Source organism: Camelus ferus, chromosome 23, assembly GCF_009834535.1.
Source record: "Camelus ferus isolate YT-003-E chromosome 23, BCGSAC_Cfer_1.0, whole genome shotgun sequence".
In the NCBI taxonomy this organism is placed as follows: Eukaryota; Metazoa; Chordata; class Mammalia; order Artiodactyla; family Camelidae; genus Camelus; species Camelus ferus.
In genome coordinates, this window is record NC_045718.1 from 32328340 (window position 1) to 32349669 (window position 21330).

The 21330-nt window shown below is 47.5% G+C and overlaps 1 long non-coding RNA gene and 1 other non-coding gene across 2 annotated transcripts; one reads left to right on the forward strand and one right to left on the reverse strand.

Annotated features, from left to right (window-relative positions):
• Positions 1–1379: 1379 nt before the first annotated feature.
• On the reverse strand, positions 1380–1452 carry TRNAT-UGU. Its single transcript has one exon. It is a non-coding gene; the product is annotated as a tRNA-Thr (tRNA).
• A 15886-nt stretch (positions 1453–17338) lies between these two features.
• LOC116659318 lies at positions 17339–19559 on the forward strand. The gene is made up of 2 exons (XR_004314634.1): positions 17339–17488; positions 19394–19559. It is a non-coding gene; the product is annotated as an uncharacterized LOC116659318 (long non-coding RNA).
• The last annotated feature ends 1771 nt before the right edge of the window (positions 19560–21330 follow it).

Here is a 21330-nt window from a genome sequence, read left to right on the forward strand (position 1 = left end):
TGCAAGCCAAGACACAAATTCTTAGTGTTGCATCTCTCTCAGAACTAACCCGGTTTAAAAAGTTATTCTTTTGCTCTTTGTGGAGTTTGAGACTATGTTGGAGAGAGATTTGATTTCATCTCAACCAATGCTGTGTTTACTGCTTTCCAGGCACAGGACTGGCTCCCGGAGACCCAAAGATGAAAGAGTTTACTTGGTGTGAGCACAGGTTAAGAATTAACTTGAACTCAAGGTCACAGGACTCTGGCTCCTCAAACCTGCACCATCCAACACAAATATGAGAGTTGCAAATGGGAGCCACACACTTAATCAAAAATTTTCTAGTAGCCATGATAAAAAAAATAGGTAAAATTAATGTAACCATGTATTTTTATTTAATCCAATATGTTATGATATTATCGTTTCAGTATGTAATCAACTAAAAATTCCAATTGAGATCGTTCACGTTCTTTTTTTTTTTTTTTTTTTTGCACTAAATTTTCTTAATCTGATGTGTGTTTTATTCTTTCAGCACATCTTAGTCTGGAATAGCCACATTTCAGGCACTCAATGGCCAGGTGTGGCTAGTGGCTACTTTACGGACAGTCCTTTATCAAGAAATCTTGGGTGAGGAGAAATCATGTATTCAGGACAGACTCTCGTGACTCTGTAGCCACAAAGCATTCCGGAATTCAGGGGGAAAAAAAAAGAAATGAAACCGGCTGCAAACCTTGGCTTCCCAGGCAGCTGGGCTGTTTATTTTTGGGAATCGCTCCCCTCTCCTCTCGAAGGGGGCAGGACCTTGGAGTCAGGCTGGGCTCTGAAGTCCGGGCTGCCACGTGTCATCATAGCGCGGGCTTCCGTCCAGGCCACGCTGGCCAAGCTCTGAGCCCGGGGAGGAGCGTTGGGTTGGACGCGCGCTCGTCGGCGGTGGACAGGCGAGTGGGAGCCGGCCCACAGCGCCGCCTGCCGGCCACGCGGCGTAACTGCAGGATCCCCGCCCCGCCCCGCCCCGCCCGTCGGCCTCCTGTAACTCAGAGCTGGGTCTGTGTTTGCAGGGCGTTGAAAACGAGCGGGTGGAACCGCGCGCCTCCCTTTCCGGTGCTCTGCCCCGCAGGTCCGGGTACCGCTGGCTCTCCAAGGACTGCTTTGCTTTGCTTTGCTTTGCTTTGCTTTGCTTTGCTTTGCTTTTCTTTTCTTTTTCCTGCTCTTTGTTGCGTTCCAGAATTTTTTCTTCCGGTTCGTTTCTAAAGCGCAGTTATGATGCTCATGATTTGCATTTCAGGAGGAGTTAACTTTTATTTTTGCTAGAAGTAACGTTTTCGGAAATCACTTTTCCGTTTTGGAATCCCTAGTCAGTATTTGTAACGGATGATTTAAAAAAAACCGTAGCGGACAAGAGGCCCCAGCGAGGATCGAACTCGCGACCCCTGGTTTACAAGACCAGTGCTCTAACCACTGAGCTATGGAGCCCGCCTGCCACCGAGCGCAGTCTAATTCAGGGACATTGGGAGCAACATTACTTTCTGGCAGTCAGAATGACCCTTTACATCCACTATTAAGGATAATATGAAGACAACAGAATAAGCAAAAAAAAAAAAAAAAAAAAAGCCGAATCTCAAAACCATATGTTTGTGATTACAGAACACCAACTCATACCTACGATAAGTTATGCATACAGATAAATGCTGGAAGGGAAAAGGCAAAAACGAAATAACGTTCTGATGATGTTCTAAGTAGTACCTTTAAGTCTTAAAAAATTCTCCAAACTATTGTTGATGTGAAAAATTGCATCAAGTTTCGTACTTACAGGGAAGTTGTATCGTTGGTTCTTATAAATTAAATAAATTAGTGAGTATGGATGAATTAATTGATTCAACACATATTCATTGAGTACTTACAGACATTAGACATTAAACATTAGGGGTAGAGCAAATAAGTAAAGCTCTGTCTCTGCTCTTTTTTTTTTTTTTTAATGATTGGGGTCATGAAATGATGCCTATTCCCTTTTGCTTAGTGAACTATTTACTGAAGGAATGAAGTTATGGCCGCAACATAATCCATCACTGCAAGGAGGGGATGACGATCACGAGGTCCCAGTGGTCCTCGGGCTCCTCTTCCTTACCTCCTTCAGGTGTCTCCTGAAGGTGAAAGAGGTGTCTTTCTCTTTCTCGACTAGCCCCTTCCTGATCCCCTATTTAAAGCTGCACCATCCTCCTTATCCTGACCGTTTACCCCATGCTACTCAGCCTTCTTCCCTCCTAGATAATGTGCTCATTATTATGTTTATTATTCTCTCCAGTTTAGAATGTCGGGTTCTTTGAGGCTGAGGCTTTTGTTTTATTCCCTGCCGTAGTCCCAACACCTAGAATAGTGTCTCGCACACAGCAGGTGCTCAATAAATGCTGAATGAATGACATCTATGGTGACATTCATTTTGTGAGCCAGGAGAAGTCAGGGAAGTGCTCTGGGACACGTCTTCTTATCATTCTCCTTTACTTCCACTCCCACTGCCTCTGCATCCAAGTTGGAATTATCCAACACATTTTAATTTCCTTGGTCCTTCTGGTTTTCTACTGTCCTGCTTCCTCTGTCCTTTGCGCTGAGATCAGCTGTCCTAATGTGTAGCTGTCCTTCCTCTGCTCCTGGAGCCTCCAGGGGCTCCTTGTTCTCAGGATAAAGCCCCACTCCTCAGTCAGTTTCACTTTTTGTGTACAAATTTTTCCTCCCCCTTTTGTACTTCTTGTGTACAAACCTGACACCCACTTCCATGTCTCACTTTACATGGCTTCTTCTGGCTCCACCGTCGGAGCCTGATTTTAATGTCTCCTGACATCAAAAGGGTCAAGAGCTGGCATATTTTCCGTCTTAGAGGTGATTCTGAGGAAGTCATCAGTTTTCTGGGGCTGTCCGAGCAAAGTACCATGCCCTGGGGGCTTAAACAATAGAATTGTGTTCTCTCACGGTCTGGACGCTACAAGCCAAGTTCAAGGTGTCAGCAGGGTTGTTTCCTTCCGAGGAAGGTTCTGAGGGAAACATTCCCCCAGACTGCTCTCCTTGGCTTGTAGATGGCCGTCTTCTTCCTGGTCTCTCTGCACTGTCTTCACTCTACATGTGTCCACTTCTATGTTCAAATTGCCCCTTTTTTATGGGGACACCAGTTAGGCTGGATTAGGACCCACCCCAGCGATCGCACTTTAACGTGATTACCCCTATGAAGATTCTGTCTCCATGTGGGTCACTGTCACATTCTGCGGTACTGCGGTTAAGACCTCCATATGAGAATTTTGAGGGGACAATTGAACTGGTAACAAGGAGGTCGGGCATGGAACTGAGGGAGAAGCAAGGCCTCCCTCCATTCTCTTGATCTTGTGGTGCCTCTGTCTGGTGGGGGATTCACCAGCAAGGTTCACTGCACCAACCTCCCCCCAGCAATGGTGGGCAGGCTCTGCAGGCCGCTGCTGGTGGGATGTGACAGAAAAACAACCTCTCTTCTCAACTCTAACTTCTGAGCTGTAGGATAAAGGACTTAAAGGTGAAGGATGAGGTGGAAGAGAGATCAAGAGGGGAGTGCATCCTGTGAAGACTTTAATTTGCTCTTGAGTCACATGGCATTAGAAGAACAAGTCTGGGAGGGTTTTATGTTTAATTTTACACGCCTCCCTCCTTCTGACTCCCTCCTTCAAGCCCGAGCTCAGGCCATTTCCCCACCTGTGAAATGGAGATGATCATTTCGGCTGTAGCTCAGAGCAGTTTAGGGGATGCAGCGCAACAGTGAACTTGGCAGTGGCAGGAGACTTGGAAGCCAGATACAAACATGACAGGCGTTGCCCTTCGTGGGCTGATCATTTCCTTTGTTGACAAGAATAATCAATAAACGATCAATAATAAGAACAGAAAAGAGTTTTATTGGAGCCAAACTGAGGACTAGCCCGGAAGCCCACTTCCCAGATTCCTCAGAGGCACTGCTCTGGAGAAGCATGGTTTCCAGTACAGTTTTATATCTTGTCAGAACAAAGAAATAGTAACAAGTCGGAGATACATTTCTTCAAGGTTTAAAGAAAAATGGACACACTAGCATGTATGTCGTGAGCCATGGCAGCTGGGAAGGGAGTCTTACCATCAAGCGAGGACTAGAACTGGCGTCCCGCAAAGAGAGGGATTTAATCTTTACTTTTAATGTGGACATTCTTTACTTCTGTTCAATGTGCCTGTGCCCTTTTCTTTAATTATTAAAGCAGATGTACAATGCATGTTCAATAGGCCACAAACAGGCTGTTTTTGTTGGCTTGAAATTCAAGTTAACTCATGGATAAGCCAGAATGAATTCCCTACATCTCAATATGTGAAAATTTCCTTTATCAACTTCTAGTCTGTGGCTGACCTGGAGCAGATAATTTCCGGGAGAAATTCCAGCTTGAGGCAGCGCGAGGAGGGACGGTGTCCTGGGTGTAGTTTGCGTGGAGGGAGAGGAGGAGACGGAAACCAGAAGTCCCCCGGCGGCGCGGCGTGTCCCTTTGCTGTAAGGCTGCAGTTTGCTTTGCTCGCCCGCCGCCCTCACGCCCTCCTTCCTCCCCAGCTGCGCGGGGCTGGGGCCCCTGCAGCCCGGAGGCCGGGGAAGCAGCCGACCCACCCGCCTGGGGCCTCCCGCGTCCGCTCTCCCGGGTGCAGGCTTTGTTCAGCCCCGTCCAAAGTCAGACTCAAGGTCAGAAGTTACGAGGGGTAAGGTCCAGGAGGGACTTTCAAACTCATCCAGCCCGCGCTGCGGTGTGAAGGCGACAAAGCTTAGCCCCAGGGAGGGGAAGGGGCTGGCGACCTCGTGTCCAAGATGAAAGGTGGGCTCTGCAGTGGCGGACGCAGGACGCGGAGGGAGGGAGGAAGTCGAGGGGTCTTCCCTGGGGTCTGGTCCTTCCCTACTCACCACCCAGCCGGGGGTGGGCGGCGGGAATAGGACTTCTTAGCTGGAGCCTCAGAGTCCGGACGCGGAGGGAGGGAGGAGCATTACTAAAGAAGGGGAGGGGCCAGGAAGTCGAGGATGCCGTCCACTGTTGCTTTAGAAACCTAACATAAATTCACAGGCAGAAGTGACGGCAATCGGGGAATGTGACCCTGTGGCTCAGGAAACTGTGTCCGTTTGTTTAGGTACAGGAGATTCAAAATGAGTAAGAAGGTGTAACCCCTGTCCTCTGGGTTGCTGTTTAGTGTTACAGAGGAGGGACCGACACCAGAGTGCACAGGTGTCCGATGGCGCGGGCCGCCTGTCCCAGGTGTCTGACTCCGCCTCGGCTCCGCCCCCTCCCCTCCCCCTCCCCCCAGAGGTCGAGGCCGGTGGGAACTCGGGACACAGGGGTACAGGAGGGGCTCAGAATCTGGGACTCTGGGGTCAGGGGCCCTGGACTCTCTCCTCTGCCCAGAGTGGCTTGGCGGGAGCGCGTGTAGCATCTTTCAGAGTGACTCAAGGCACACAGCCCTTCTCACCACCCAGACCCTCCAGCCTTAGGGCTGTCCAGAGTTCAGAAAAGAACAGAATTAAAGCCAATGAATCACTGAAGTAGTAAATAGTGAAAGTTCATTGTGCACACACCAAAAAGATGGTTTGCCCATGGGGAGAACTCAAACTGAAACGTGGAATGAGTCTCCTTGAGGAATATCGTTATAAAGCAGCTCATATTGTGTGGACGCAGTGACTATTGATTCTTCCCGGAGACTGGTGACAATATTGCGCTTTTCTAAATGAAAGGGAATTGATTTAGCGGTTACCTCATATCCACTATGGGAACAATGTAAGTTTTGCTTCTGATTTTCAGAAGCATAAGCAAGAAGCGATCCAGGTCGAGCGAACCTCGCTTGTCTGGCAAAATCAACTAAATTAAGCTTTGCTTGTGTAATGAAACTGGTCTTGTCTGCTCAGAGAAATTTTAAGTATGGTCTCTGTTTGTGTTTAACAGGCCAGGTGTGACTGCACGTGGGTGAGCAGAGTCTGACCTCTGCCCCCAGGCAGCTCAGTAGTGAATGCCCAATGGAATCCTCCATTAAATGTTACGTATTAAAATTATTGGAACAAAAATCCACCTCCTGGATTTTGGTCCCATCCCACACCAAACAGCCCTCTCTCAGATAGGATTTTAATCAGACTGCTGGATTTTGGATGGGATTGATGGAAGAAGGGCTTCGACTCTGAGTCTGGGGACAGTCGTGCACCAGGCGTGCAGGGCTGTTGTTGGGTCAGGTACACGGCCAGTTAGCAGTGGGCCTGGGGCTGCTGGTGTTTAGGTTATTCTGAGAGGGAGGAGTCTGGAGGAGTGAGGAGTAAAGAGGATGGCGAAATGCAGCCCTAGCCCCATGGCTGTGATCAATTAACTTTCAGGGCTAATTTACCAGCTGAGACAAGGTCTCGCTTCCTGGGCTCCCCTGAGCCTTGCGTCTGTTCGGGAGATGCTGCACCAACAAGGACTAGTTCGCCCTGGGGAGGGGAGGGCTGATCACTTCTGGATCAGAATGCAGGGGGAGGGCAGGGCAGGGGAAGGATCATGTGCTTTGGGGTTGGGTAGTCTCAGTTCAAATTCTGTGACACCTGGTCCTCAGCCTCTCACTCTCCACTGGACCCTCCATCAGCTTTTAACACGTTTGAGTCTCTCTCACAGAAAGCATAATAAAACAAAACAAAATTAAATAAAAATTTAAAACCCCTCTCTCCACTCCAGGAAGTTGTCTTCATTCATTCTGTAATAGGGGAGAAACTATTCTATTACAAGTTAATCACTAAAGGGATGTTGCCAATAAGCTTAAATTATACATAATGGCCCATCCCTGGAAACTCTGCCTTCCAGGGAATGAGTGCTAAGCTAAAATAACTTCGTTTAGCTCACAGGGAACCACCTGACCAGGCCCACTTGTGAATGGCCACAGGAAAGGAGAAATGAACACACTCCCCTCTGGAGTCTGGCTGGAACCAGGACTTTACCCCCTCCCTCTTTAGCATAAAAGAAGCCTGAATTCTAACTCAGGGAAAGATGGTTGTTTGGGACACTAGCCCACCATCTTCTCAGCCTGCTGGCTTTCTGACTAAAGTTGCTATTCTTTCCCCCAACAGCTCATCTCTTGATTAACTGGCCTGTGGTGTGGCGAGCAGTATGAGCCTGAACTAGGTAACAGTTCTCTCTGGTTGTCAGCTCCCACTAACTCAGCTCACCAGCTCTTCTACCCCGCACCCCCCCCCCCCCCGAAATGACCCTTCTGGGCCTGGGCATGGATACAACCTTGCTGTCTTGGCAACACTTGACCTCCGCCCCCCACCACGACCACTTCTTCAATACTCCCTTCCGCGTCCTTCCCCTACTCTCGAGAACGCCACCCCCCACTCCTTCCTGGAACCCGTTTCTCAGCCTTCTTTACAGAGTTTTCAGGCACATGGGGCCCAGTCTGAGTCTGAATTCTGGTTCTTCTCCTGCCAGTCTGGGAGCCAGTGGTGAACCAAACCAGATGTGATCCCTGCCCTTGCAGAGACCGTGGGCCAGTGGGGACACTGCCATTATTTGGATGGTTGGTGGAATCCTGGCGACCAAGGCTGAGAGCAGGAGCAGTGCATGCTGACAACTCTGTTTTCTCATTCGTAAAACAGGAATAGTGGTGATGATAATAGCAGTAACAATAATACCTTCTGACGTGGGTACTTGGGGACAAGAAATGAAGGACTGCATGTAAATACTGTACCCAGAGCCTGGCATCTGGCAGCGCTTAATTGATGTAAATTACTTCTATGACTCATTCGTATCTAAAAGTACTGTCCGAAGCCCTCTTATTGTGTGTGTGTGTGTGTGTGTGTGTGTGTGTGTGTGTGTGTGTGTGTGGTCGCTCACAGAAACAGAGGTGGCAGGAGGCAGAGGAAGTGTTGAAGGGTGTGGGGTTCATTGGGTCCAAAGCCTCATGTCTGCAGCCAGAGCTCCTCTCAGGCACCTGCTGAGTGAGATGTTATCACTCTCCTTTGGGCTGAAATAGGAGTCAGTGAGTCATGTTCAGAAAGGGGAGATTCTCTCACCTCCTGAAAGACCATGGATTAGAATTAACCTTATTAAAGTCAGACAGGGCAGAGCTCAACAAGGCCAGGCAGGGGATCGTTTTTCAGTCGATGCAGCTGTCTTCTGTCATGTCCCCTGCTCTTTGCAGCCTTTTGTAGAAGGAGTTTTCAACCCCTAGCTACCACAGACGATGGGGTGGTGTGTCCATCCTTTGGGTTGGTAGGATGAGATGCTAGAAATGGTTAGTTTAGGGACAGGAGGGTGTTGAGATACTGAGGGAGTCCCAGAAAGGCTTTTGGAACAGTCTTAGGAGACAGAGAAACCAGCCACCCCCAAAACAGCTTTGTGTGTCCTATGATTCTAGTGGGCCATGGAAGGGAGAAAAGATCTCTGGTCTAAAGGGAGTTGGGTCCCAAGGTAGAAACACAGGACTGAAGGGTCTCAGTCCCATGGGTCTCTGTTCTAACTGCACCTTAGAATTACCTGGGGACCTAAAAGTGTCATTGCCCAGGACCTAGAAATTCTAGTTTAATTGGTTTGGGCTGAATCAGGCATTCTTTATAAAATGCTCCCCATGTGTTTTTAGTGTGCAGCAGGGTTGAAAACCTGATCTAACCAATCCTTCTTATCTTGTAGATGAATAAATGGACTTTGAGAGCTTCAATAATTGACCCCAAATGAAGGCCACATAATTATTGGCCACAGGGTCTGAACCCAGACCCAGGGCTCTCCCCGGTGGCAAAATCTCCTCTGCACTAACACTTGGATTGATCTTACAGGGAATAGCTACAGTGTTTATGTCTTTAAGCCTAAACCTGAATACATTATTTGAATAGTGCCAGCATACTCTAGAATGACTGCAGAGAATCAGCACTGTTCCAGAAACATATGTGATCTGTGGTCTTAGGATCTGCAGGTGGTGACAAGTTCAGATTTTGGAGTCAGGAAAGCCTGGTTTTATTTTTCATTTTTATTTATTTATTTTTAGTTGAAGTACAGTCAGTTACAATGTGTCAGTTTCTGGTGTACAGCATAATATTTCAGTCATACATATACATGCATACATTCACGTTCATATTCTTTGTCATTATAAGCTACTGCCAGATATTGAATATAATTCCCTGGGCTATACAAAAAAAAGTTTGTTTTTTAAATCTATTTTATATATAGTAATTAATATTTGCAAATCTAAAACGTCCAATTTATCCCTTCCCACCCTCTTCCCCACCTGGTAACCATAATTTTGTTTACTATGTCTGTGAGTCTGTTTGTTTTGTAGATAAATTCATTAATACTTCATTTTTCTTTTCTTTTCTTTTTTTTTTAGATTCCACATATGAGTGATATCATATGGTATTTTTCTTTCTCTTTCTTGCTTACTTCACTTAGAATGATGATCTCCAGATCCATCCATGTTGCTGCAAATGGCATTATTTTATTCTTTTTCACAGCTCAGTAGTATTCCATTGTATACATATACCACAGCTTCTTTATCCAGTCTTCTGTTGATGGACATTTAGGTTGTTTCCATGTCTTGGCTATTGTATATAGTGACGAAAGACTGATTTTAAATGGTAACTCTGCCACTACCAGCTGTGTGACCTTGGCCGTGTTACTCAACATCTCTGGTCTTCAGTGTCTTTATCTGTAGTGGAAGTATTTCCTGAGAGTCAGCACAGGCTGGTTTCTTGGGTGTGATGGTTAAATAAGATAATGTCCTAAAGCTCCTAGCATGCGATCTGTGCCTTTAAACGGCAGCAGCCGTGGTGGTAGTTGTTATTTGTATTCTTATTTTTATATTTCTGTGTCCTTGCCTTCTAGAAGAGTAGTTCCCAATAGGGGTGATTTTGCATTGCCGGGGAACATTTGGCAATGTCTAGAGGTATTTTGATTGTCATAACGGGGGGAGGATGTGACTAGCATCTTGTGGGTAGAAACCAGGGATGCTGCTAAACATTCACGGTGCACAGGACAGGCCCCCCACCCCACAAACAAACTGTTATCCAACCCAGCCGTGCGAAGGTTGAGAAACCCTGCTCTAAATATCTGAGAAGAATTGGGAGCTTGAAGGCGAGAACTACTGAGTGGTAATAGATGCCAGAGATTTGTTCTTGTACTGGTGAGTTTAGGGGGCCGTGAACAGCCCAATCTCTATTCTCAGCCGCCCCAGAGGAAGGACTTTACACCTCTTCACATATGAGTGCCTGCAGGAACCTGCAGGTAATAATAACACTGAGATTTATACTCCGTAGGGGTGCTGTGAGGATAATCCTGCACCGAGAGCTGAGAAACGCTGGTATGAAAAGCTAAATAAAGCCAAGACGATTGCATCAGGTCCTGCGGGAGGGCCGCCTTTCTCCACGGTTGTGCTTTGGGCACCTGGGGGTTGTGTTAGCCCTCCTCTCTCATGAGCTCATCATTTATAAATGACAGCCACCCAAGTTGGAAAATATGACCCCAAATTGGCAAGTGGAGACCTACTCAGCTTTCTTGCTGGAGCCTTGTGTCTTAGCTTATTTATTTAAAAAATAAGACAAATATAATACAAGCAAGCTCTGTTCTGCGAAAAGAGAAGAACGCGTGTAGAAAGTTGCGTTGAGAGCACAAAACTTTCTTGCTTGCCAAGGTTAATTGGAGTTTAAGCGCGGTTATTAATTTTGGCTTCGGTTGAGCGAGTGGACACTAGGTGGCGCTGCGTTCTCACACGAGAGGAGGCGCTGCCCGCCGTTTAAGTTATTAATGTCAGTCTTGGAGTACATACACCCCAGAGTGAAAAATATAGTAACAGGAAAGATTTAGTTCTTAAAATAAGTCAGCAGCCCAGTGAAGCAAATACTTCCATGGCAGGTACATTTTCTTGCTTGAACTGATGGAAAAGGGCATTTATGGCCCATAGGCATCGGGGCTGCAGATATCAAATGGTGAAAACACACAATTAAATGAAACCACGCAGCAGGCCTGGCCTCAGAAGAGAATGAGAAGCAGTTGGGCGCAGCCACGGGACTGGGATCTGGCACCGGTGTTCCTCTGTCATGACTGTTGCGTAAACGTGCAGTTGTCATGCGTAGACCCCTCTGGTTGCCTGGCTGACTCTTCCTGAATTATGAGAGGCCTGACTGCCTTAGGCAGCCACCTTGCTGAGCTCCGTTTTCCACCAGTTAGCATAGGGATCACTTTCCTTGCCCACCTTAGAAGGTTAGCAGAGCGAAGAGCCCAGTGGCAATGAATGGGACCGGAAAAGAGGACGTGGTGTCTGCATGTTGCCATGGTGATGGGGCCAAACTGCCCACCGGCCCCTCTGGCCTCTGCGAGCTGTCTCCACAGGGCCTCTCTAACCCAACTGTAAGGGGATTTGGGCTCACTGGTTCTGATGCAAGTTCACAACCATCTTGCCACTTGTCCCCACAGTCTGTAGCCACCACTGCGAAGTCCCAGGTGGGCCAGGGCTTTAGAAAGGGAGGGAGGTACAGGGGTGAGAGGGTGCCTTCGGATCCTATAGTCCCGCATTCCAGCTCTGCCTCCAGCTAGCTCTTTGACCTTGGAAATGTCATTTCACTGAAGCCTTAAGTGTTCTGCTTGCATCTGTAAAATACAGACAGAACAGGCAGGATGGTTGCAAGAGGGCCTGAACATCTCCAACCCAATGCACGTATTCAGAACCTGAGAAGGTTTGCAAATCAAGTGGCCAGAGGGCCACATGTGATGTCAGGAGAAGGGTTAAACCCAGCAGAGGGTCCTCAAATGGAGATGGTCTAATGCTGTTCCCACCGATTCAGTGCCTTTGCATTTTTGCTTGTATCTGCCCAGACTTGGTCCCCACCCATCCTTAATAACCTGTTACACTGTACTCTTTGTTCTTCGGTTTACTGGCTGGTAATGATGTACTGATAGCTATCAAGGATGGAGGGGCGGGGGTAGCGCTCGGACCGTAGGAACATTACCTTCCTCAGTTAATGCTCACAGCACCTGAGAGATCAGTACCTTAAAGGAAACAAAGGCGGATCCCTGCGGAAAGCCCTGGGGCAGGTGGGCGGTAGGGTTGGGAGGCCAACTCAGGTCTCTCTGAGAAAGCAGGAGGGCAGAAGGCTCGGCTGCCCCAGATTGAGAGTGTCTAGAGGATGCCCTGGGAAGAATATGCAACGAGTTCTTGTTCAGTCATTGATGACAATTTGAAGGACACAGAGACAGACACATACTCCATGTAGGTGCAGGGCTTTATTTTTATCCCAAGCTGCACACATTCATCATGTTATTTATAAACAGCCATGAACTCAGCTGGGTGTCCTGGAGGGTGGCTCTCCTAATGGCCAGTTTAAGAAATTTGTCAACACAGAAGGGGGGTGTGAGCCTGCTGGTCCAGGCCTGACGGAGTGAGCCTCCATTTTCCCGCATTTGTCGTGGGACAGGCCAGTTCCCTCACTACTGGGCAAGTAAACCAGGGCGGTCTGGGCCAGTTACCCTGCAGGGCTGAACGTTCACCTTCCTGCCAAAGTGACAAAGCGGTAGATGGTTTCCCGTTCCCTGCTGAGGTCGGACCTTTGGGATGGAAATGATTCTTGAAGTAACTGATTTCCAATTGGCTAGCATCTCACCATCTCTCAAACCTTGTTTCACGTCCCCTTAGGGTCAAAGAGCATCTTGTCTTTCACATGTTGTCAAGAGTGCTGAGCCCCTGGGCCAGGATCTTTGCACTGTGGAAGGTAAAGGGCAGTTGTCAGCTTTGCCTGCCTCCTTTTAGGTCATTCTATGTTGTCAGTTTCAGGTAGGGTGGCAGGGCAAGGGAAGTAACCTTTGTTGAGGGCACACTGTGTTTTAGGTACTCATTAGGTATGTTATCTGCATTAACTCACTACTCAAAACCACCCTGTCTGGCAGCAGGAATTAGCAGTGATTTAGAGATGTCTTCAAGGATGACCTTGTCTCTAATTACACAGCTTGAAAATCTTGTAACTGGAGTTGAAGCTCAGATCCAAACTCTTCCTAGTGCATTGTACTACTGAAGTTTATACCTCAATCAATGCGCATTTATTTAAGTAGCTTTTCCACAGAAAGTACTGCCCTAGGTAACCTAGAGAGATGCAAAGAAGTATAGGCCGTGGTTCTTGCCCTCAGGGAATTAGAACAGAGTTGTGGGAGGAAGACCTTCACAGAGGGAAGTTCGTGAATAATATAAAGAAGTTATCACAAATGCCCAGCTTGGAAAAATAATTTGCTGAGTCTGAGGGAGAGACACTGGGGTGGTCAGTAGAGGTTCATGGGAAAATGGGAAATGAGTTAGTTCTTGAAAGACGAGGAAGATTTGGGTGGGCCAGAGATTGGACAGAATCTAACTGAAGCAATAAGAACATACATACTGATAATTACCTTAAATGTAAATAAATTAAATGCTCCAACCAAAAGACAAAGACTAGCTGAATGGATACAAAAACAAGACCCATATATATGATCTCTAATAAGAAAATGTGGTATATATATATATATAATGTATATATATGTGTACATATATATGTGTGTGTGTACACACACACACACACACAATGGAATACTACTTAGTCATAAAAAGAATGAAATAATGCCATTTGCAGCAACATGGATGGACCCGGAGATTGTCATTCTAAGTGAAGTAAGCCAGAAAGAAAAAGAAAAGTACCATATGATATTACTTATATGTGAAATCTAAAAAAATGATACAAATGAACTTATTTACAAAACAGAAATAGACTCACAGACATAGAAAACAAACGTATGGTTACCAAAGGGGAAAGGTTTGGGAGGTAGAGGGATAAATTGGGAGTTTGGGATTAGCAGATACAAACTACTATATATAAAATAGAAAAATAACAAGGACCTACTGTGTAGCACAGGGAACTAACTACATTCAGTATTGTGTAATAGCCTACAGTGAAAAATAATATGAATATATATATATATATATACACACACGTGTGATTGTGTTTGTATTAATCTGTATGTCTGTATTAATTAGAGTCATCCCGGTGATGAATGCTTCACGGTGCCTCTGTGGGTCAGGGACCTGGGGATGAGTGGGCTGACACGGTGGGAATAACGCTGAAGTGTGTCAGTAGATTTGTTCTGGGAAAGGAAAGGTGGTCTAAGAGGGGTACGTCCTATTTTGATGTATATTTTAACAGCTTACGCTGAGCCCGTGTAAAAGCATGAGGGCCTTCTGACATCTAAGGCCTGGGGAACATTGCTCAGTTTGGCTTGCTGGTTGGGCTTTAACCATGACCACCAGTGTGAGGACCAATCACGTGCCAGGAGCAGGGTAAGATGTTGGAGACCTACTGATGCCTAAGACCTGGACCCTGCCCGGAGGGGATCCCAGCTTAGCAGAAGAGACAGATAAATAAACGAATGATTCATCTGCCATGTGCATGGGCTGTTCCAGAGATGAGTGGGTACTGGGTGCTCAGGACCACAGGTGAGGGGGCATGCAGAGGGAGGGAGGAGGGGAAGGAAGAAAAAGCTGACAACTGCAGAATGGGGGAATGTGAGCCTTCTATTGATCTTGTGTCAGTGGACCTACTGTTTAGTTTGAAAGGTCTGCTTGGGATATTATGATGTTCGACCCCTGAGTGATTGGGGGAGGTATGAATATTTATACTGAGGTTGATTCCAGCTGCTGTAGTCTGGATCATGCCACAGTTCCCTTCATGACATGTGCCATTTGCCTCCACCCCAACCTCCAAGGACCAAGTTCCAGGTGGTCTCCATGGAGGTCTTCTACTGTGATGAGGGCAGCTGACAGGTAGGACAGACCTGAGGAAGGTGGGGACCCTTCTTTCTAGAGTCTTGCTTAGATCTTGGTTCCCACCTCCCTGGAATGGCTATCGGGCTTCCCCAGAGAGGAGGAATCGGCTGGCTGGCCTCACTGGCTCCATCTTGGTGTCCTGAATCTGCGAGGATGGTAGGATTTACAAGCATCTCCTTGAAACCACGGCAAGGTCATGTTGTTGCTCTCAACTCCCTGACCCTGGGGTGGGGTGGAGAGTGGTGAGGATCTGGTCTGTGGTCGTCCACGCTGCCTTTCTCCCTGTGGCCGTGAGTCTCTAATCCAGAGTATTCCATACCTTGCCATGGGGGAGTGGCGGGGGAAAGGGCCCAGACACGGCAGGGAGCCCCCCGATTTACTCACTGCTCCACCTTGGCCGAGCTACTTTAAAAGCTGCAGTTTCCTCATCTGTAGAATTCAAGTTGAGTTAATACCAGTTTCTCCCTTTTTGGACTTACTCTGAAGCTTACGTTAGATTGTGGGTAAACACCTATTTATACAAAGCTGGGCACATGCCTGGACTTTATGTAAAATATCTGAAATCATAAAAATATAAAATTGTTTTAGTTTTTAGTTGCTCTGATGAAAGGCTTGTTGGTTGAAACCGGTGATCATGAGCGCTTTGGGACCATCTGTGGCGCTAGTCATCTGAGTGATTCTCCCGCACAGACTTTTTGAGAATTTGTTGACCGCCCTGCCTGTGGTGTTTCCAGTGTCATTACTCATTTGACAAATGTTTATTGAGAGCCTGAGACGACCTGCCAGGCACTGTTCCAGGCACTGGGTGTCCAGGGTGGACGATTCAGACACGGTTCCTGTCTTCTGAGCACCCCCTGGGGTTCCCACTGTGGGCTGTGCTGGGTGGGCTGTTACCGGTGTTTTGGGTTGGGGCTAGGGGCAGCATCCGTTTCCACGTGGTGGGCTGGTGAGTACTGGGTTGAGCCCATAGCTGGCGAGTTGGTGATTTTTAGAGTCTTCACTTGCCAATGACTTGTCTCTACCATAGACTTAACTCTCTGCCTTCTCTGGGCAGAGGTCAGCCACCTGCCAATACTCCTGTTCATGAGAGTATTCTGAGAAACTGGATGAAAACACAACGCCGTTCCAACGTGAGGACCTATCCTTTGGGCTGTGTTAGTAGGAATACTCTTTGAGGCTCTCCGCTGAAAAAGTCATCCTGCTCTGAGTGCAGTATATTGAGGCTCGACCCTGGCTGCACTTAGAACCACATGGGAGCTTTTACAAGAGGCTGATGCGCTGGAGCCCCTGCTGGACCAACAGAATTGGAGTCTGGGGTGGGGCCTGGGCGTCATTTATTGTAAGTTTCCCAGGTGGTTCTAGTGACAGTTAGGGCTGGAACAGTTCTTGTCTAAACCTTGCAGAGAGGTGCTCCTAGACTTTCTTTGGCTTTCAGGGGACAGTTTGTCGGTGATCACTGGTGAGACTGAGCCTAACTCATAGCCCAGATTGTTTCCCTAAACTCCTCCTGAGAGTTTGGGGTGTTCAGTTAGGAAGGCCTTCTTCTCAGATGCAGCTTCTGAGGTGCTGTTCCAAGTGGACTTCCTTTTTGTTTTTTGCTGAGTTTTGAAAAGCTGTTTGGAAAGAGATAAGACAGCCTCGTGCCTATAGAACGGGACAAGAGTCAGATGTTATTTCTCCTCTATAAAATCTGAGCATAAGAGAAGTTAGTTGTGTGGGGTTAATTAAGGCAAGAATTAAACATGTACTAGGTACTTTTGATCTGCCATGGGTTGTTCCAAGGGTGTGTGTGCATTTATACACACATACGCACGTATATACAAGATGAATAAAATTTGGTCGCTACACAGGATCTAATGGGGGAAGGAGTCCTCCCGTCATGGGAGCAGAGGCAGGAGTGTGGTCAGACTCAGGGCTTAGAGTTTGTGTGACCTCTGGAGCCAGGCTGCCTCGTCTGGCTTTGAATTCTGGCTCTTGACCTTTTGAAAAGGCACTTGACCTTTAATGGACCTCGGTTTTCTCCTCTGCAAAATAAGGGACAAGAATCACACCTAGTGAGGATTAAATGTCTGTGAATTATGCAGAATAACGCCTGGCAAGGAGGAAGCACTTGATGAATGAGGGAAATGATTGTTGCAAGGTGACAATGGGCTTGCTGCCAAGTTTCCCATTTTAATGGTATTCAGAGACCCTGGGATGGCCACCCATCAGTGACTGGGGCAGATGTCCTCTGCGTTAGACAAAGGAGGTAGGCTGTCCATGTCTTTAGTCCTCTCTAGCCTCGCCTGGAATATAGATGCTGCGAGATCATCCTTGGGTTTGTTTTTTAACGTGTCTGAGCCTTGATTTTATCATCTGTTAGATGAGAAGGCTGTCTATTGAGCAGAACCAGTGTGAGAATAATATCCCCACAATGGCTTCCTGGCATGAAAGCTCAACTGATGTTTCTTCATCCTGCAAAAACGAGCGTGTGTTTTGTCGGAGCCAGGCACTACTCTAGGCACGGGGATATCACTGAGAGGAACGCAGATGGAGGGAGCTGGGAGGGGGTGGGCGGGGAAAGGGGGACGTTGAGGTTGCATCTTGGTAACATTAACCCTTATTTTCAAAGCTCTCGCCTCCAGTCCATCCACCTGTCCCGAGTCGATACCACTGTGCTCTGTGTTTGATTCAGCGGCGGGATTAAGTGTGCTCCTGGATGCAGGGGACAGTGGTGAAGGTGAGCTGTCTGACATTCTCATCTGCAAGAAGGGATAAACTGTCCTGGACTCTAATCCATGACCTACAGTGTGAAGCTTGTAGGCAGGTCCTCTAGGCAGAGTTTGATTGGACCCAAGTGTCTAGAGTGGATCTTGACAGAGAGCTTTTGGGACAGAGAGTTTTGGAAAGATGAAGTGTGCCTATCAGTTCCCTTCCTCGGCAATGAAATCCACCTACAAGCAGTACTGGCATGTTTCATGACATGCTCCACCCGTAACTGATGAGTAGAAGGAGCAATGACAATAGAAGACTAGGGCCTCAGGGAGGCTGTGCCCCCTTCGCATGGCCATTTGCTCTCTGGCTGAACTGTCTGGCTGTCTGCTTCTAACTCTGCCAGCTGGGTGTGCGAGTCTTTAACCTGCTTCCTTTATAAGGGTGTGAAAACTTAATAAAATGGCTGAAAATTTCTCTGCTGCTACAAGTTGGCCCAGAAATTCCTATTTAGAGTAAATTCATAGATGAGGCATAAAATCAGACAAAAACTTAAAAAATGCTTAATCATCCCCTCCTCTACTTTTATTTTTGGCCTCTGATTTTTCCAGAGAAGCAAGTGCATCGACAGAGGCATTAGCAGTGAAGGCCAAGGCTGCAGGTGCTGCTGGATGGTCTGTGTCTAGAAGAATATTAGGGCCGGGATGAGCACTCACTTTATGCAGTAGTTTTGGGAAAGAAAGCTGAGTTTGGCTTCTCTTCTTGACGATATTTTCCCTAAAGGGAAACGGTGGCCATTTACATATTTAAGAAGAAGAGGTCATCTGAGTAGGGTGACGTTTAGTTGCTACATTCTCTTTATTTTTTATTTATTTTTTTGGAGGGGTAGTTTAGGCTTATTTATTTCTTTACTTATTTTTTAAAGTTTTTGTTTGTTTTTTTGGGGGGGATGTAATTAGGTCTATTTATTTATTTCTTCTTTTTCTTTTTATGGAGGTACTGGGGATTGAACCCATGACCTTGCTCATGTAAGCGCACACTCTACCACTGAGCTATACCCTCCTCGCTTCTTTCCATTCTCTTTAATTAATTATTCTTTTTTCCTTTTTAAAATACAACTGATACTATTTTTAAAATTTTTAAATTTAATTTAATTTGATTTTTTTGGGGGGGTAGGTAATTATGTTTACTTATTTATTTATTTTTAAAAAGATGTACTGGGGATTGAACCCAGGACTTCGTGCATGCTAACCATTCACTCTACCATTTGAACTACTCCTCCTCTAATTCTCTTTAATTTAAAGCATCATTTCCTAAATGACAAGTCACAGAGAACTGCCCCTCAGTGGTGTCCGTGAGGAAGGTTTTGTGGTCACAGTGACCTGGGAAGCCTGAAGACTACAGTACTTCCTGGAGATTCACAGCTCATACCTGGTGGGTTAAAGGCTCTGAGAAGTCCTGCAGAGAAGACAGTGGGTTTCAATTGGTCCAACCAAACATGTCCCAAACTTATTTGACTACAAAGCCCATTTTACACATAAAACATCTACCTTTTAGGAACCTGGATTAAAGTGAAGGGAGTAGCATTTACTGGGGGTCTTCTATTGTAGGAAACCTAGATGCTTTCCAGACATTACCTTGCTTATTTTTTACATTAGCTTTGTAAAGGGTGTATTTTCACTCCCATTTTACAGATGAAGAAACTGAGGCTTGGCAAGATCAAGGAGCTCACTCACGTTTGCACATCTATCAAGAGTGCTGAGGTTGGACCCCTGGTCTGTGTAACTCCAGATCACATTAGCTTTTTATTTTAGCCACTTCATGGTTTCCCGTTTTTAATCAAGGAAGCAGAAAGGGGGTGGGCGGGAAACACAAAAGGACTTAATTTGAGGGTCCCTCAGGTGCAAGCTTGATATTTTTTTCTTCCTTACAGAGGCAGTCAAGATCTTCCACCTTGTGGGAACCTATCTCTGCTAAGAGAAATGTTTGCGAGGTGGCCGGGCCCCATGAATCAAGGGATTATTGTGATGAAGAGGCAGCTGCCATTGGGCCTGAGTCCACTGATGTTTAGATGGTTTAACAAGACCCTCAGCCTCTATTATGAGCCTCCTATTTCAAGTGATTCTTCCATCAAGTCGTCCCCATCAAGTTCTCCGTTTGCTGAAGATCTGGTGGGTTATGAAATGAACCCTCAAGTTCTGGGAAAGAATAGTTGCCCCACAGAAGCCAGCAGGGCAAATGTGTCTGATGAAGCATCCAGCTCCCCAGGGGGCTGCCACCCACCCTCAGATGCCTTGCACAGGGGGGCTTCTGCCTAAGGGCCCTCTGGGGAGCTGGCTCCAGGGCTGGCATCCTCAGGACATCACTGCTGCTAAGCCAGCATCTGGGGACCTTCTGCTGTGCTGAGAGGTTTCCACGCCTCTGATTCTCTGCTAGTGTGTTGTGGTCTGTCCTGGCGTGAACAAGGGGCTTTGCCAGCAAACCAGGCTTTACAGCACAATTGAAGAAAGTTTCCTTTAGGTGACCTGTCCTAGGAGGTTATCCAGGGTGAGAGGGGTGATTTTCCTTGGTCTGAAAAGCAGGGCGGGAACGCAGCTCCAGCTGAATAATGCTGGTCTCGGGAGAGATTTGGAGAATTTAGTAGAGAGACCATAGTCTTGGTTAATGTATTCAGTTCATCTAAAATGCTGGCTGTGCTGGCTGGGAACACGGAGATGAAGGAAATAAAGATGACCAAAATAAGATACTCCTGGGAGGGTACGTGTAAACGTGAACTTGCAGAACAGTGTAGTCAAGGCTTTAGGAGGGGAACTTACAAGGCGGGGAGGTAGCAAGTGGTCAGCACAGCCTGGAATCGGGGTCCAGGCTGAGCTTGGAAGTTGGAATTTCTTGTTGGACAAAAAGGCCAGGAGGGAGAGAAGGACATTCCAGGCAGAGGTAACAGTGCGTGAAAAAGAATAAGGAGGTTTCCGTCGGCAGTGATGGTGGGGGAGAAGCTTCCCTGGATGGAAAGCACCAGCTCCTGGAGATGCAGGCGTAGAGGCTGGAGCAGGGAGGGGAAAGCGGAAAGGAGGACCACAGGTTAAGGATCCAGGGTAGGAAGGAGCGGGTTCACACACCTTTAGTACAGAGGTGCTACGCTGAGTCTCTGTGTGGAGAACCAGATTGCCTTTGGGAGAGAATCATGGGCTTGGCTTGGGGGGTGGGGCGGGGGCACGGGATTGAGCAGCTCGTCCCCCATCTCCTTCCCTGGAATGACAGTGGGAGAGGGGATGACGCTGCCTCCGGAGAGCCTTCTGCAAAGCCAGGTGCTAGCGTCTAAAGCCGAGGCTGAATGTGGTTGTCCGTCATCCCGGTCAGGCAGCGTGGAGGGGAGGGAAGGGTCCTTACTTCCCCCCGAACCTTCGGAGCAGACGGGTGAGCCCTTCTCCCAGCAGTGGCTGTGTGGCCTTCCTGCCGCGGCCTGAGTGCCAGCTCTGCCCCAGTTCCAGGCTGTAGGCTTGATGGAGAATGCCCGCATTGTGTGGGGGAAGGATTCTGCGGATCTGTCAGGGCCTGAATGTATCCAGTGACCGGGCTGCAGTCAGTGCAGGGTTACCGTGGAAAAGAGAATGAGGGGGGTCTCCACGTCTGCCCCGATGTCGCAGCTGGACCAAGTGACTCACTGACCTCCACACTACTCCCAGGGTCCACACCTGTCTTCCCCTTCCATCGTCCCGAGTCTCGCACTGGTGCTGCAGCTGGCTGAGCCCGGGGGCACTCCAGCAGCTCTGCCTGGGGACGAGGCCCACATGTCCCCAGAGTGGGAAGCATGAGGGTTTTGCTTTCTCCTGTTCCTCTTCATCACCCTCAGTGACCTTCACCAGAGTT